At 38.9% G+C, this 19,081-nt stretch overlaps 1 long non-coding RNA gene across 1 annotated transcript; it reads right to left on the reverse strand.

The window, feature by feature from the left end:
• Positions 1 to 5,841: 5,841 nt before the first annotated feature.
• LOC125687286 (uncharacterized) lies at positions 5,842 to 8,208 on the reverse strand. The gene is made up of 3 exons (XR_007374044.1): positions 8,150 to 8,208; positions 7,979 to 8,041; positions 5,842 to 7,892 (listed from the first exon to the last, which is right to left on the reverse strand). It is a non-coding gene; the product is annotated as an uncharacterized LOC125687286 (long non-coding RNA).
• Positions 8,209 to 19,081: the final 10,873 nt, after the last annotated feature.

The following is a 19,081-nucleotide window of genomic DNA, read 5'->3' on the forward strand; positions in this document are numbered from 1 at the left end:
CACTTTTCAAGAAAGTCTTAAAGGCGCAGGAGCTGGCTGTCCCTCTGAGCCACAAAATGAGCCGGCGGGGAAGAAGACCAGTGTGGATGAATAGGGAGCTATATTCTTGAGGCTATGGGAGAAAAATAGAATCTACTTCCTGTGAAAGAAGGAACAGGCGACTCAGAAAGAGTACAGAGAAGTTGTTAAGATGTGTAGAGAGAAAATCAGAAAGGCAAAAGCCCAGCTTGAACTCAACTTGGCTGATGGGGTAAAAAGGAAGAAGAAACTCTTTTACAAATATATCAATAGTAAAAGGAGGACTAAGAAGAATCTCCATTCTTTAAGGGATGATGCTGGGAATATGACCACTTAGGATAAGGAAAGGGCAGAGGTTCTGAATGCCTACTTTACATTTGTCTTTAACGTCAGACCAGTTATCTTCAGGGTACTTGACTCTCTGGTAGTCGTGGCTGGGGTGCAGACTGAACCCCCCACGATTTAGGAGGACGCAGTCAGAGACCTAGTACTCCAGCTGGACTGTTGTAAGTCCATGGGGCCGGATGAGATTCACCTGAGAGTGCTGAGGGAACTGGTGGAGGTGATAGCCAAGGCGCTTGCCATTATCTATCAGTACTTCTTGTTGACTGGTGAGGTCCCAGAAGATGGAAGACTTGCCAATGTGACTCCCATCTACAAGAAAGGTTGTAAGGAGGATCCAGGGAACTACAAGCCTTTTAGCGTGACCTTGGTGCCAGGGAAGATTATGGAGCAGATTGTCTCAAGGGAGATCATGTGGCATGTGCAGGACAACAGGGGGATAAGGCCTAGCCAGCATGGGTTCATGAAGGGCAGGTCTTGCTTGACCAATCTGATCTCCTTTTATGATCTAGTGACCCATCTGGTAGATGAGGAAAAGGATATTGATGTAGTCTACCTAGACTTCAGCAAAGCCTTTGACACTGTCTCCAACAGAATTCTCCTGCAGAAGCTGGCAGCCTGTGGCTTGGACAGATACACCAGGTACAATCTTGGCTGGATAAGGAACAGGCTGGAAGGCTGGGCCCAGAGAGTAGTAGTGAATGGAGATAAATCCAGCTGGCGACCTGTAATGAGTGGTGTTCCCCAGGTGTTGGTACTTGGGCCTGTCCTCTTCAATATCTTTATTGACAACCTGGATGAGGGCATTGAGTGCACCCCCAGTAAGTTTACAGATGACACCAAGTTGGCTGGAAGTGTCAATCTGCCTGGGGGTAGCGAGGCCCTACAGAGGGATCTGGACAGACTAGATAGCTGGGCTGAAGCCAATGGGATGACATTCAACAAGGCCAAATTCCAGGTCCTGCACCTTGACCACAACAGCCCCAGGGAATGCTACAGGCTTGGGGCAGAGTGGCTGAAAGACTGTGTAGAGGAAATGGATCTGGGGGTACTGATTGGTGCTCAGCTCAGTGTGAGCCAGCAGTGTGTCAGAAAGGCCAGTGGCATCCTGGTTTGCATCAGGAACGGTCTTGCCAGCAGGAACAGGGAAATGATTTTCCTCCTGTTTTTCCTGATTTTCCTCTGGTGAGGCTGCACCTTGAGTACTGTGTCCAGTTTTGGGCCTCGCACTGCAAGAAAGACATTGAGGCCCTGGAGCAGGTTCAAAGTAGGGCAACAAAGCTGGTGCAGGGAGCACAGGCCTCAAGAGGAGCCGCTGAAGAAGCTGGGATTGTTCAGTCTGGAGAAGAAGAGGCTCAGGGGAAACATTATTGCTCTCTCTAACTACCTGAAGGGAGGTTGTAGTGAGCTGGGGATCAGCTTTTTCTCCTGTGTAGCTGGTGATAGAACTAGAGGGAATGGCTTCAAGCTGTGCCAGGGGAGATTTAGGCTGGACGTTAGGAAATACTATTTTTCTGAAAGACTGGTCGAGCACTGGAATGGGCTGCCCAGGGAGGTGGTGGAGTCAGTGACCCTGGGGGTGTTCAAGGAACATTTGGATTTTGTACTGAGGGATATGGTTTACTGAGAATTATTGGTGATAGGTGGATGGTTGGGCTGGATGATCTTGTAGGTCTTTTCAAACCTTGGTGTTTCTGTGATTCTGTGAGAAGTGATTTTAGGAAGTGGGAATTAGTCTCTTCTCCAAAGTAACAAGTGATAGGACAAGAGGCAGTGGTCTCAAATTGCACCAGGAGACATGTAGGTTGGATAGAAGGAAAAAGTTCTTCACTGAAGGGGTTGTGGAGCACTGGAGGAAGCAGCATGGATAATTGGTTGAGTAACCATTACTGGAGGTATTTAAAAGATATGTTTTTGTGGCAGTACTAAGTTAACAGCTGGACTTGATCTTAAGGATCTTTTCCAACAGAGGACTCTTCAGTTATGTACAGAATCATGAGTTGGTTGGGATGATCCTTGAGAATCCCTTCAAACTCAAGATATTCTGAAATTCTATTTTATGACTGAAAACGACTGGACTCTGAGTCAAGCTAATGTCTATCTGTGAGGTATTAGAGTTATTATGACACAATGTGAGGTGAATCACACACACAGAATCACAGAACTGTAGGGGTTGGAAGGGACCTCCAGCGATCATCGAGTCCAATGTGTCAGCCACCTTAAGAGTTAATATAATTTAATGAGTTAAACTCCCTCTTCAAGCACCTGTAAGCAGCTCTGTGTGCTTAGATAAAACAGAGAATAGAAATCTTCATTTAAAAAAAATCAGTAGAAAAATAAAATCTATTTTTTAAAGAACTCCAACAGGTTTTCCAGATTAAAACAGACAAACAAACAAACAACAACAAAACACACAAGCATTTTAGTATTTTAAAATGCGCTGATCCAGAGCTCTCAACATAATAAGACAGTGAAAGCTGCAGCACCTCTGAGAAAGGAACCACCATGTGAAAACAAAATACTTTTGGAGTTACTGTATGGTATATGGGACGCAGAAGTTAGTAAATCCTGGATAAGCAGTGGAAGCCTTATATACTGTCTCATATCAACCAGCAAAGCAGCTAATGTTTTTACAGTGATAGGACAGAACATGAATACAAAACAACTAATATCATACAAGATATTAAACAGAATAATTTAATGAAAGCAATGTGCATTTGCAGCCCAGAAGGCCTATTGTGTTCTGGGCTGCATTAAAAAAGGGGTGGCCAGCAGGGAGAGGGAAGTGATTGTCCCCCTCTACTTGGCTCTTGTGAGGCCCCATCTGGAATTCTGTGTCCAGGCCTGGGGCCCCCAGCACAAGAAAAACACAGAGTACTTGGAGTGGGCCCAGAGGAGGGTCACAAAGATGATCACAAGGCAGGAACACTTCTACTATGAAGAAAGGCTGAGGGAACTGGGCTTGTTTAGCTTGGAGAAAAGAAGGCTCCAGGGAATCCTCACTGCAGCCTTCCAGTACTTGAAGGGAGCTTATAAACAGGGAGGGGTACGACTGTTTAATGGGTGGATAGTGATAAGACAAGAATGAATGGTTTTAGACTAAGACAGGGGAGGTTTAGATTAGATATTAGGAGAAAGTTTTTCCACACAGAGCGTGGTGACACACTGGAACAGGTTGCCCAGAGAGGTTGTGGATGCCCCATCCCTGGAGGCATTCAAGGCCAGGCTGGATGTGGCTCTGGGCAGCCTGGTCTGGTGGTTGGCAACCCTGCACGTAGCAGGTGGGTTGAAACTAGATGATCACTGTGGTCCTTTTCAACTCAGGCCATTCTGTGACTCTATGATTCCATAAAAATGAGTTGTGTCATAATGCACTGTATAGTTCTTCCAAGCTTCTGATGCCCCAGCATTGCAGATTTGCTGTTTTCTGCCAAAATAACTGACCTAAGTGACTAACTTATGTATAACATCAAAATGAGTCCTGTTCAAGAACTCTGCAGTCATTAAGAACCCATGCATACTGAAATAAAATTTTGTGTTAGGCAAACCACTCAAAAAAAGAAACTTTTTCTAATGTTTAACAGCAAATAATTCTAGCAGTTAGTGACTGAATTATTGCTCCAAGTGCAGTGGTTATACATATGGATATAGCTATATATGTAGATCATTAACTACTTTAGCAAAAAGAATGTATGTTCTCATGCATATTTTCTGCCTTCTTCACTCTTTATGCAATGATAAAAGTACTGTGTAGCACATACACAGCAGATACTCTAGCAGATAAAAATAAAACTCCATTAAGATCACTATGTAACAGGATATAACTAAAATGAGGGTTTCTGCAAAGACCAAATTACAGTTATCATTTCAGCCAATTTGTCGGCTAAAAATACTGGAGCTGCTGTAATTTCTCAGGATACACTCCAAAAGACTTCAAGAGTTAAATGCAGCATTTAGCACCACAAGACATTGTGCCAGGTTTTGGAAGTAAGGTCTTAGGAGAAAAGATAAGCAGACATTTCCCTTGCAAAAGATAAATCTTATAAGAGATGAATCTTGCAGATTTCAGGAAGCTTCATCTTATAGATGTCTCTGAAACTGAAGTCACACACAGAAAAATTAGATTCTCTTCCTAGTATTTTTTTTTTATTTTAAAATAAATAAATAAAATAGGATAACTTAATATCAAAGTACAATTCAGTGAGCCAAATAGTGAAATCTGAGCTTGAGTTTGTGGAATACTGTCAGAATTCCGTGAGATAAAGTATTTACGTAAAACATTTGTGTTTCACCTTCAAGCACTCATGTATATCATGCATTCAGTCCATATTCATGACTGATAGCAATTCACAGTGCTATGCTATATTGATAGAAACATACCATCAGTATCTACCAGATTTTTTTCTCTTGGAATAATGTCATATTCTGGGAAGAGAAGTCTCTTTGACTGTAGAGAGTTGTGGTAGATGCTACTATGGTGTAGTGGATGCTGCTGCTGCTTCTCTTAATGCTATTAATAGAATTCTATTCTTAATTCTCTTAATTCACTCTTCTTAATTCTAACACACTGAATCAATCCATGAAACCAAAAATATGAAAAACCCTACATTTTTCATTCAGGTGCACTGTTTTCTATATTTTTAGGTCTCCAGCAAAACAGAATTCAGGATGAAGCTCAACTACAGCAGCACGTGCAAATTAACAGTATTATTTGTTGACAGGAATGTCTAAACATCAGTTTTCCTGTCAGGCTAATGCTTCTGTTTTTGAACAGTCAATATACTCAGGACTTATGTTATAGCAGGCAAAATAACTAATGCGCAAGTTGTTGAGTCATAAAGTCATGAAGGTAACTGGAACCTAAATTTGGAGAATTAAATAATTTCCATCCAAAAAAAAAAACCCATCATGGCGAGGGCTCTGCCCCAGGTGGTCTTGTATCACTCAGCAGTCAGACCATCGCTCTGCTGGGACTGGCATAGGGACTGCCTGGGCTAGAACCAGGAGAGGGAGTGCAGTGCAGTGCTGGCTCTGTGTGTTGTGACATTTGTATACACACAGATGCATCGTGCCCTGTGAGCATGGTGCACACTTGAGCCGCTTGTTGAGAAAAACACAGTATTGCTAATACTAGTATTTTAACCTGCCTCATGGCATCTCAGAAGAAAACAATCCAGAAAAAAAGAAAACAGAAAAAAGAAAAATCACAGATGAAGGAAGAACATTCAGGAAAAAATGGACAGATGAGTACTTTTCTGTTGAGACAAATAATATGGCACTATGCTTAATTTGTAAGAAATGCTTAATTTGTAAGAAAAGAACTATGCTTAATTTGTAAGAAAAGAGTGCCTGTTTTAAAAGATTACAATTTTAAAAGGCATTATCAGCAGAAACGCGCTGCCAAATTTGATGCATCAAGGAATGCTTCATAAAGACAAAATAGTGGAACTGAAAAAAAAATAACCACAACAAAACCTTAAAAAAAGTTAAAATTCGAACAGACTGTCAAAAAGGATAGTTGCCTGATTGCAAAGAAAAAAAAAAACATTTACCAATGGTGAGTTTATTAAACAAGTGTTTGGAAAATATGGCAGATATAATGTGTCCTGATAAGCAGATTTTTCTAAACTGAGTTTGTCTCAGTAGATTGTAGCAAGGAGAACTGAAGAAATAGGAAAAACCGTTGAAAGAAATTTAGAGAGCAGAGCTGCGATTATGCTTTAGCAGTAGATGAAAGTACTGATGCTACAGATGTGACTCAACTTGCCATTTGCATTAGAGACACTGAAGATGAATATAATGTCACTGAAGAAATGGCTTCTTTGGTGCCACTGCGGGACACATTTAAATCTCTTTGTATGTATGAAGCAGTAAAAATTACATTAAAGCAATTTTCTTTAACCCACATCAACATATCCACTATAGCTACTGATGATGTCTCAGCAATGGTTGATAAAAAAAAGAGGGGCTTACAAAATTAATAGAAGATTATGCAATTGCCACAGGCAACTCATGTTTGATGAAATATCACTGCATCACACATCAAGAAAATCTATGGGTGGAAGGCTTAAAAGTAGATACTGTCATGCAAATCATCAACAAATCTGTGAATTTCATTGTGTCCAACAGACTGAATCATCACCAGTTCCAGAAGTTCCTTAAAAACATGGATGCTGATTGTGAGGACATTGTTTGGTTCTCTAAAGTCAGAGTCAAGTGCTAAAAGGATTTTATGATTTACAAAATGAAATCAAGTCATTTATGGAATCAAAGGGAAAATTTATGCCAGGACTTGAAGATGAAAAATGGCTCACAGATTTAGAATTCTTAGTGGATTTGATCACTCATTTAAATGAGTTAAGTACGCATCTTCAAGGTGAAAATCTACTTATCTGTGCTATGTTTCAAACTGCAACAGCATTCAAAGTGAAACTTAAATTATAGTAAGCTCAAGTTATGGCAAATAATGCCATGCATTTTGTTATGTTGGTGAAACACTGTCCTCTGAAAACCAAAAATACACATCTAAGCATTCAGATTTGATAAAGAAATTTGAGAATAGGGTTCAAGATTTAAAAAAAAAATTAAAAAATCCTTTGTATACTCACAGCTGCATTTTCAGTTGACGTAAACAAATTACCTGCACTTTTTCAAATGTTATGTATAGAGCTGCAATCAGACATTCAATTCAAAGAAAAAATTGAACATGTCTCTTTACTAGACCTATCTTAACAGAAAAAAAAAATCTTGTGCTTAATAATCACACTTTATTCATGTCATTGCTTTTTGGCATTACGTACATTCGTGAACAACTGCTTTCAAGGACAAATCACAGAAAGAGTAAAATTTCATCAAAAATCTCAGACAAACACCATGAGAACTCACTGAGAATTGCAACCCTTTCACTGAAACAGACACTGATGTATTATTTTCACAAAAACAAGGTCAAGTGCGCCACTACTTTTATGTTTTTATTGTTGGTTTCTTTTTCTAAGTTTTAATAAAAAGTATGTAGAAATTAAGTTTTGTTACTTATATATGTTAACTCAATTATATGTTATATGCGGCCTAAGACAATTTGTCTTTTCTTAATGCAGCCGATTGCCGCAGACACACCATTACAGGATCCTTCACTGCAGGGGCTAGCAATCTCTCCTTGCTCTATCTGCAATCTCTCCTCACTAGGGCCATTGCACCATAGACACCAATATGGGGGATGCTGCAAAATAGCATTTATTGAAATTCAACAGTATCTTATATACCCTCTAGAGTCCACTTGTCAGAATCTTATTGGTGGGTATCAGTCCAGGCTGCCCAACACCAGTGCTACCATTAGCCCTTCATTGTTACATTGTTCCATGGAGATCATCTCCAGGTGGTGTCCATCTTCTTGTTCCTTATCTTCATCCTTCAGCTCCTTCTTCCTCACTTAATTTCTTCCTCAAGGCCAATGGACGCACTGTTCCAAGCACCTACCACAAAGCTGAATAACTCCCATATGTGCTTATCATGAGACAGTCCAGCTGCCTGCACTGCAACAGCCCGAATCCCCGGTTAGTCACCTAATAACAAACCCAACAGTCCATGAAAACCAAAAGGCTAGATACTCATGACTTACCTCTTTCCTTCCATGATTCTGAAGTCAGAGATCTTGCTATCTAGTGCTTCCTATTCTAAGCACCTGCTCCAGTGTACAGACAATGAATATTAAGATGCTATAATTACAAAATAAACAAGAGAGTTTGGCAAAGCAGATTATGATAACAAAAAGAATAGATAGAAAGCTTACCCGTATCCTAGGCTCAGCTACAAAACTCCAGCAGAGCAGATCTCCAGAAGAGATTCTTCCCCCCTGGTAGCCAGCACTTAAATAGGTCTAAGAGGGGTGGAGCCTGTCTCCACCTCTTCTGGCAGCACAGGTGAATTGCCTTCACCTGTGTTCCTCTGTCTGAATCATTGCTCGCCTCAGGTGATCAATCAGAGGTTCAGGCCATTACTCAGCAGTTCCCACACATCCAGGGAAGTGCAGAGGTGGGGGGGATGCATGCATACTACCATCACTTCCATCACTATCCTCTCACAAAACAAAATGGAGCAGTTTGCTTCTGAATACATACAGGAGTGATGACTTCTCATTCACCAGAATGTGCATTTGATCAGTACATATTAGCAGAATGGCTTTCTCAAGTCTATTAATGCTGGTTTCATCTGTATGGTTTCTTACATGAAACTTCAGATCAGTAGTGAAAGGAGTTGCTGTAGCATGTATATTGTATAAGACAATCCTGTGTAGCATAAGTATTACACTATAATTTATTAAAGACAGTTTGCACTTAATGACCTTTCAGAGGTAGTTCTTTCATGAAATAATATTGTACATTTTATATTCTCATTTTACACTGCATTCATTGCACAAAGACTTTCTCATTATTTAAAGAATAAAACGCATCGTGCTACTGTTAATGTCAAGGCACGTGATAAGCTTTAGGTGTTTGAATCAGATATGCCAAACGTATATATCTGCCTTTCCCACAGAGAATAGCAGGCCAACATATTTCAGCATTTTAAAAAGAAATTCTTGCTTACTGTTCCTTAGTGGCAATGCAATATAAGCCACAGTAATACTTACAACTTTTAGCCAGCCATAGATAGTATAAAGACTTACATACACAAAGACATATGTTGTCACAATAGAGGAACCGAGTCACTTACCCAGCAACACCAATGTGCATCAGGACTACACTCTCACCAAGTTGCAGACTTCTTGTGCTTGTGCTTCAGCACAAACACTGACTCTTAAATCAATTGAATCAGAGCTAGTCTAGGACTCACATAGCATGGGTAATCAGAAGAATGGGAGCACAGAGCAGAGTCTATGCAATCTGGACTCTATGCAAGTCCAGCTGTAAACATAACCAGAGCTTTTCATTATTACTTCATTTATCTTATTCTCAACATGCCAGTTTTATTTGCTCTTTGTTTTCTTTCTCAAAAGTGCATCCAAGTACAAGCTAAGTGTATAATAAATATTTAAAATAAAAAATAGTATCTCTTTGTCAAATTCTTCCTCTCTCTTACCTAGTCTTGATATAAGTTGCACAATGATATTTTGCCAAATCAGACCTAGGGACATCTGTGCCCAGAGCATTCAGCCTCTCAGACTGCAGTGCCACATTGCAGTAAGAATGGGATCAGGATTCTATTCATTCAGTGCAAGCTGAATATCAAAATTCATGGAGGTACTTCCCAGTTGCTGGTTTGACAAATGATGCTGTGGAGAGAATGGACCCTATGGATGGAAGTTAATTGTGGCTTCCTAATAAGGTATTCATTGTAATTACAGTGTCATTCTTGATGGAGTTACTTCTATTTCTAATGTTATAAGCTATATGCTATAATTTTCTAGAGAAAGACAGTGAGTAGGTATACCAAACTGACAGCTTGGTTTATGCTTGACTGGCTACTGAGTGCTATTCCAAGTTCACAAAGGGTTTTAAGATAAATAGAAATGTATCTTTAACTGGAAAAACTCTGATTTCAGCAGTGCAACCCACAGAAAGCACTGAGACACATGTATGATTTTTTGTGCCTGAAAGATTTTGTGTTATAATTTGAACATGGTTAAAAGTGATACTCCAAATTCTTCATAAATGAAAAACGTGGGCACAATATCACACTGGCAAAAATTCCACCTTAAAAAACCTACTCACTGACATGTATTCATTCATCTATTATGATTCTTAACATTCTTCTTTAATTCACACCATTGGCACAGGTCTGAAACTCTTTTTTGACCAAATATTCCAAAGATTTATAAAAGCCTGAGAAAAATAAAAAATATTTTACAATTGGGACCTGACTTTTCAGTTTTCAATGGCTCCATATGGAGTTCTAATCTCTCTTTTCCACAATTCAAAATATAATAGTAATTATATTTGTCATTCATTTGAAAATAATGCTAATACACTAAGTATTCTTTTTATACAGAGAAAGCACATCTTAAATTATATAAAAGGTGGATTTTCTGTTTAAATTAGCATGAAATTTATGCAAAGCCATAACCCATATTTCACATTTAAATAAGTTATCATCACAAGATTTGCAATAACTACAAGGACTCACACAATGGTCCAATAATCCTATGAAACTGCAATTTCTGTCAAAGTTAGCAATACTCTTAAGCCATTTTTTCAAACTGTGAGTTGAAAATTTGTGTTGTGTTTTCACTGTTTCACTGTTCTTATTAGTCTAGTCATTCTACAGAAAAACTGAAAGTTCAGTTCTGGTACGATTATTCACAATTAAGCTTCCTGAATTCAGTAGTTCACATTGAGCTCAATTGTACTGAGACTTCCCATTCTACCATGATAAAACTCCCCTTAACACAATAGAACAGATACCAAAATATTGTTGGTTTTTTTTGTCATTTTATTTTATTTTATTTTATTTTATTTTTTAAACAAGTATGTGAAAATTAGAACTGGTCAAGAGGAGAGTCTGTTTTTTGTCTCCTCCTAAAATTGAAGCATTTTTAATTTCTTGTTCTTATGCATGAATACTAATGCTCCTTTTATCTGTTAGTATCTTCCTAATACACCACGGAGCATTAAAGTCTTCTGTTGCTAAAATAATCATTTGTGTTTTATAACACCAAATGATACCACACTATAGTACAACTCAGGTACGTAGCCCTGGATTATGTTGTAGCTTATGTTTAATGTTGGTTAATATTTTCAGTTAGGTCTCTGGATTTTGCACATACAATAATAGTTGATTTTCATGAAGCGAAAGAGCCAACCTGGGGAGAACTACATTTCAGACAGTTAATAAGAACTACTTGCACTCAGAAATTACGAAAAGAACTATTGAAATTGTACATTTTAATAATGGAAAGATTTATTTAAATATTTCATCTTTACTGAATTACTTTTTTGAAGATAAGGCTGTTAAATTTGGTTTTTTTGTCTAAGAATGCTATTGTGTGTTCTTCACCTGCAATATCTGTGTATGTGAATTCTGTTTCCTTGCCTTGGTCTTGGTTTGCTTTTATGAGCAGGTGCTTGTTTTTTGGTGGAGGAAAACAAAATGTTACAGGTAATATAGTAATTTATGCAGTTCTGCTATTTAGGATGCTGAATTGATCACCTGTGGAAAGGACTAAATCAAGTTTGGGAGCACAGGTGAGGGCAATTCACCTGTGTGTGTGACTAGAAGACCCCATTTAAGGGCTGACTGCTTCTGGTGAAGGATCTCTTTTTGTAGGTCTCTGCTCTGTGGAGTCTTTCCTACAAGCCTAGATCTTTGGTTAGAGGTGAGCATTCCTCTCCTGTTTGTTTCTTCTCCCATTTTCACCATGATGATTGTTCCAGCTGTGCCAACTGTAAGGGATGGATGCCCTTCATTATCATTATAATTCAGACTGTACTGTGGTGAGATATATAACGCACGCTGTGTAAGCATATTCCCTTTTCACATGCAGTGATCTGCATTAAGACCAAAATTCAGGGGGCAGTTTACATTGTAATTTTAACATGCACTTTACAGTGAACTGAATTAACTCTCAAAGTGGAAAGCAAACAAGTGCATAAATTCTAACCTAAGTATTTGGATAGATAAATGTTAATTTCCTTCAAATGCTGAAGAAATTATTTGTTCTATTCTGTTGGTTAGTATATATATTTTTTTAATTTAAATAAAATAATTTACCAGGATATTCTTCAACTAGAGAGGATGTATGTTCTGTGAGTGAACTCAACACAAATCTCAACTAATAATTAACAATCTCCCCTTCCTCTTCAATTTTTAGCACCATCAGTTCCAAAATTATTTTGAATACTGTTTCTCAAGAAGAATTATAAATTATAATAAATGTCTTCAGAAAGTTTTAAGTGGACCTATGTAATTGCAGTGTAACAAAGAACACTTTATTACCTTATTCTTGGAATTTGTACTGCAGAATATGTAAGGTATTCATTCATAAATCCTCTACCTCTTAGTGAACTCACGGTGTTAGGTTCTTTTACAATGGCACTCTGTGTGACAGTTAGCCCTTTACCTAACTGCTGTGAGAGCAGATTATTATGTTATATTTGTTCCCACTCACGGCATTATTCGCAGCAGGCTTGTTCTAGCTGTCTCCCTCAGGTGATTCTAGGCTCTATTGTAAGAAATATAACAATAATTTCTGTAAGCTTTATTCAATATTACAATACTACTAAAATAGCCATACATTATTGATTTTAGGTACTTATTTTGAAATCATTATATTATCACAGATTTTCCAGCATATTGCAATTTATATGTATGCATGTACATTTACATGTCCATACATAGAAAACACATTGATTCTGTATACTGCTTTTGCATTTGCACTATTTGTACCATAAAGTAAGGAAATATAACCTTATTAATATAGAGTGGAGGTTCCAAGGGGACTTGTTTGTAGAATTTACATTTCCTTTGTGGTTCAGCATTGCAACCATTCTTCTTCATACTAAGTGCACAAATTTGGCACAGCTATATGACTCTCTGTACAATACTCAACACATGCTTATACAGTGGGCAGAATTGTAGTAGGCAACTGCGAGACACCCCTCGGGATGCGACGTGGCAGGACATCCCCAGCTCTATGATTGATGTATGGCACATGCTTTAGGGGCATAGACGAAGCACATAGGGTATATAAGCTAGGGTTCACGTGTAATAAACACCATTTTGCTGTTCATCATATTGGTGTATACGTGCAGTTATTTGGTCCTGACCTGGTTTGGGTTAGTAGCGTAGGAGGCAGTGCAACACAGTATGTAGTGCTGGTGAAAACCACAGAGAAAAGTACCTTATCCCCTATCTTTCCACTTGGGCTCCATCAGTAGATCCTTTTCTCAAGATAAAGTGAGTCAGAAATATATTGATTTCATATCTCATAGGAACATTTCAGGCTTATACCCCAGAAGATCTTGTTCAGTCCTCTATTCTAAGAATAATATCGAAACAAAAAACGATAAAAAAATTAAGACTTCTACTGTGGATAATAGTCAAGTGGTTAAGGTCATCTTCAGTGTAAAATGTCAATTATTTTGCCCTTTCCAATTCCCACAACCACCATAAACAGGAAACACTAAATTTATGTCTGACTGCAGGCAAGTCTGACAAAAATAAATAAATACAGACCAATAAATCTACTACTGACACTTCTGTAAACTCACATAAGTATTTTGAAGTGAAAACATTTATTGATTGAGTCTTGGCAGAAGCAAGCTGTAGTTGATCTAAGATTTTGAGAAACTCATTTCAGCAGTAAGGTACCTTGTGAATCTACCCTTTGAAGACTTGCTGAAGGTCACAAAAAGTAATCTGTATCAAAAAGAAATCAAATCTGTCTTGCTGAGCTTTTGGAATAGCTGTCTAAACACTTAATACCATGCTTTTGTGTTAGTTTGAAGAAATTGAAAGAACTTCAGTAAAACTGTGGATGGTACTTGCTAAAATCAGAAGCGTTTCTTTTTTTTTCCTGAACTTCCTTAATCTTTTTCCATTTTGTCCATGTTTTCTGTCAGCATTATGCAGTTATACGTTCAAGGGAGATTGTGTTTTGTAAATATTGTACCAACAACTGCCCTTAGTGTGTTATCAGGAATTGTTTCTCAAGACCTAACTTTGTATTTTGGGCAGTAGCATGGGGTGCTGCATATGTTTCAAGCCACCCAGTTGTTGCCTCCACTATGGTAAGCGCATAACACTTATCACTGTGAGATCATGGCAAGGTGATGTAATCAATCTGCCATGCCTCTCCACATTTGTACTTTTGCCATCGCCCAGAGGGTTTCATCTTCCTGGCTTGTTTAATTATGGCACATGTTTCAGAGTCATGAATAATCTATGCAGTAGTGTCCATAGTTAAGTCCACCCCTTGGTCTCTAGCCCACTTGTATTTTGCATTTCTTCCTTGATGGTCTGAAATCTCATGGGCCCACCAAGCAAGAATTAGTTCACTTTTGTGTTGCCAATCCAAGTCTACTTGAGCCACTTTAATTTTGGCAGCTCGAGGTGCCAGAAGGAGCTGCGTTTTGGTATTGACTATTTCAGAAGCAGCCCAAACCCTCTGATACACAGCTTTGCATTGCTTATTGCAAAACCAGCAAGCAAAAGGATCTGGATTATTTGCTCTCCTTTCTCAAAAACTTCCCGTGATGTGTTGTCCCACACAATAGTGTCATCAGTGTGCTGTGAGTGCTCAGGAGCACTTCCCTGTTCCAGTGTGGCTTGGATCAACCCATGGCAAATGGTTGGACTGTGTTTCCACACTGGGGCAAATGACCTGCATTCTGTGGCCAAAGGAATGGAAAAGACTGTGCTAGCAATGTTAGTGGTGGCATACCTCTTGACTGGTTTTGACTCCGATTCATACTGGAGTTCTAACATGTCTGGCACAGCAGCACTCAATGGGGATGTGACTTCATTCAGGCCACAATAGTTTACCACCAGCCTCCATTCTCCACTGGCTTTATGCAGTGGCCATATGGGGCTGCTAAAAGGTGAATTTTGCTGATCACTCCCTGGCTCTCTAGTTGACTAATCAATTTATGAATGGGGAGCAAGGAATCTCTGTTGGTGAGGTACTGCCATCTGTGCACCATTTTTGTAGCAATCGGTACCAGTTGCTCTTTCACTCGTAACAACCCCACAAGAAATGGATCTTCTGATAGGTCAGGCAAAACAGACAACTGCTTAACACCTTCCGTGTCTACAGCAGCTATTCCAAAGGCCCATCGATACCCTTTGGGATCCTAAAAGCATCCCCTTCTGAGGTAATCAATACCAAGTATATATAGAGCCCCTGGGCCATTCACAATAGGGTGCTTTTGCCAGTCTTTACCAGTGAGGCCGATTTTAACCTCCAACATAGTCAACTCTTGGGAACCCCCAGTCACCCCATGAATATAAATTGATTCTGTCCCTTGTTGACTCGAGGGCATTAGAGTGCACTGTGCACCAGTATCCACCAGGACCTTACATTTCTGTAGTTCTGATGTGCCAGGCCATCTAATCCATGCAGTCCAATACACTCTATTAATCCTTTTCCCCCTTGGCTGGGGGCAGGGCCGCTCTGTTTGTTACTTCTGTTGTTCTTATGACTATTGCTGTGTCCCGCAGCAACTGGAGCAATCCCCTTTGTGGAGAAGTTCACCTTAGTGGTGGATCAGTCTTGTAATTCTTTTACTTGTGCTTGAAGTGCAGGAGTGTTTTTTTTGGGTTTTTTTGTTTTTTTTTGTTTTTTTTTTGTTTTTGTTTTTTTTTTTTTGTGCCACTTCTTCATATCTTCTCCATGGTCACGTAGGTAAAGCCACAAGGCCATATGTAACATAGTCTTACTGTTGTCACTTCCTCGAGCAGGAGGATGTCTTCCTTTGATAGCTGAGACATTGGATGATGCAGGCTGGGAGGAAACCAAGTTGATCAGCCCCTCCAGTAGGTTGTTTTGGGAATTCTGATTCCCATCAGATGTATCTGACACCACCATGGATTCATCACGTAATGCACGTTAGACAGTTCATCCATTATATCTTCTTGTTTGCTCTCCATTGTCCAGTTTTTCAGATACTTTTGTAACGGCTGAAACACAAGCTCATAGAGGGGTTAAATGTAACTCAAAGTCTTGAAGTTTATTAATCAGTTAATTTATAAGGAGTCTTCTTTCCCCTCTGGCATACATTGTTGCAAATGTATTGCCATATCTTTCTGGTTACATTCTTTGTGAATACACACCACATGTTTGGTGTAGACACATCTCTCTCAGGATCATGCTCTTAGTCTGGCTCGTCAGGAATGAAAGTGGGGCTATGAAACATTTTCCACCACAGCATATTTTCTCAAATAATGGATGCCTTTTTCCATATCAGTCCATTTATTTTCTCAGACATCAGATAGTCTTTGAAGGGGTATCTTTCTTTTACAGCTAAGAACATCCACTTCCAGAGCATGAAGGAACTATTCTGGCAGGTACTAATACCTCTGTCAATGGCTGAGTCCCTAGCAATGCCACCCAGTTGGTGAGCTTCTCTACTATCTAGCCACACACTGTTGGCCCCACTGTCCCAGCATCAAAGCAGGTGACAATAGGCTCATTTGGGTGGTGTGAAAAGTCTTTCTCAGACTTCAGATTTCATTCATTTTCAGAGATTGATCAACAATGGTAACGATGTCTTGCTCACCTCCTACTCTTTCAGGACTTCCTGTTGTCCTTCTGGGCATTGCTGACCGTTATCTTATTGAGGGACACTCCTCTGGACATAGGGGTGCTTACCCTGGAACTCAGAGCCACTCCTCTGGACCTCTTTCCTCTTCTTCTCTTATAGTGTCTGCTTCTTCTTTCCCCTCCTATTCTTTTTTCTGTTCTGAGTTAGAGACTCAGTAGAGATTCTCTTGCTCATTTTGTATTGTCTCCCTGAGACTTTCCCTTTCAGCTCTGAGACATTCTTTCAGCACAGAGACTTTCTCAATTTCAGAAACTCTCACCCACTCTGGGATAATATTGAATAACGTCTGATAAGCATTAGCAAGGCCCCAAATCTTTTGTGTCTCCGCAGATCTGCCTGAGACACAACATCCCTGTCTCAAATATCTGCTCCCAGCATCTTTCAGTGTTCAGGAGTAAAATTCCATGACACCGAAGATGTCCATCTGTCTAAAGTCTCTTCCAACCCTCTCCACACTCGCTGCCACTCAGTGTAAATCCAGATACTGAGTAAAACAAGTAGGATAATGAACAGTACATTAAGGGAGATTAACAGTGTGATCAGATGAGCATTCAAAAACTGCATAAAGGATTCAAAGGAGAGACTGGGAACCCGTTTAAAAATCTCAAGTTCTGTAAAATTAGTAGCTCCCTCTACAAAGAGGTTTAAAAGAGAAAGTGGATTCATTATTTTTTTTTTTTTTCTCTTTACAGAAGCAAGATAGCAAGTACTCAAAGTTTACAGATATCCCAGAATATTGGCAGTCTGCCTGGACTTTCAAGGTCAAGTTTTCAGTGAGCACCTGTGAAAGAGATAAACCTTCCCAACAAAGCTCTCTGAGAGCAGAGAGAGATTAGTTCTAAAAAGCTAAAAAGCAGCTTTTGCCTGCATTCTCCACCAAGAATGTCAACGGTTTATTATGGGCTGATTCGGCCCAGTTCCATGACTAGCAGGGTGGAGGGATTTTGCAAAATCCACATCTCTGGAAAAGAGAAACAGGGGACCCCAAAATAATTAAAACAGCAGCAGTGATCTGAGGAGAAACAAACTAATTTACTAAATATGGTATCGGAATGCGAGATAACACAATGCAACACAATACAATTAGAACTGAAGCTAATAAATCAAATATAATGAGAATGTCCAAAAGGTGGATAGTCCTCACCATAACACTGAGGTGAGAAATGCAGTCTGGTTGAGCAGCAGGCAAGAGAGCCTGATGAAGAAGCAAATGCTCAAATGACCTACCAAGCTGTTATATCTGTTTCACCTGAGCAGGGGGAGTTCTGCCACTTGTTTACAAAGTTTGATATGGATGTTTTTACAGCACCAGTTTTTCACTTGAGTCTAAATGAGTTTAATATAAAAAATGTAAATTGATGAGTAATGCTAGGTGAGATCTGAATATTTTAATGCAAATCATTCTTTAAAGAACAAGATTTCTAGTACTTTCAGGTATGTTGCCCTCCATTTAGTCACCCAACGGTTTCACAGTTTAAGTCACCTAGGAAACCATTTAACTTCTGGTTGTAAAGCATGTTGTTCTTCATAACATTTCTGAGAAAGAGAGGACCTAGTTAGTCTATAGATAGTAGATGAGGAACGGATGTGAAACATTTGAACACACAAATGTTTTAAATCTTCTCTGAAATAAGTAAAATCACTGATATAATAAGCTTAGAAAAGCATATAAACACTGACTTCAAGAAAAGCTTATGTAAATTTAGTAAATGAATGCTTTTTAGAAAATGCATTTATTTTTACATCTTAGAATTACTGGAAAGCTGCCTTAGCTGATAATGGCATTTGATAAAAGTTACAGAATATTTGTCATTGGCTATTCATTAAATACACCTCTCCAATTTTAGCTACTATCTCCCTGTGCTGTTTCAGAGAAAAGTTGTGTTGTTTTTTAGATTTTTTCCTGTTACAAACATCCCCCTGCAATGACCCCAGTAAAATACCAAGGTTTAATCTTAATACCTCCACAGTTATTATCAGTTACGTACAAAAGAATCAGTTATATCTGATCCATCAGTTAATACCTTATATTCAAAACCAATGGTCAGTTTCTAGTTTAGGTATTCCATCTACAGATGGGATACATATTTAGTTAACAGCAATCAGTGAAGCCCATATTATAAGAACAAAAGAGAGGTAGAATAACATTTTAGGAGATATATGAGGGAGGAGAAAAAGATTACTATTTAGCAAGGCTGTAACTTTTTTTTAATGGTGAGTCCTGTAGCTTTCCTTTCAACTCATTGTAAGTGAATCAGTATGTGGCATGTACTACTACGAATGGATCATCACTATCAAGCAGAGTCTTACATAAAGAATACTTGATTTTGTACTGTCATTATCACTATCTGTCTATACAAGTGGATTCTTACCAAGTAAGTATTCACTAAATCTGAAAGTGATTGGTGTCAATCCAGGATTCAGACGTGAAGTCTGAAATAGTATTTAAAACCCAGTAAATTCCA

This window comes from Lagopus muta, chromosome Z (assembly GCF_023343835.1).
Source record: "Lagopus muta isolate bLagMut1 chromosome Z, bLagMut1 primary, whole genome shotgun sequence".
Taxonomy (NCBI): Eukaryota; Metazoa; Chordata; class Aves; order Galliformes; family Phasianidae; genus Lagopus; species Lagopus muta.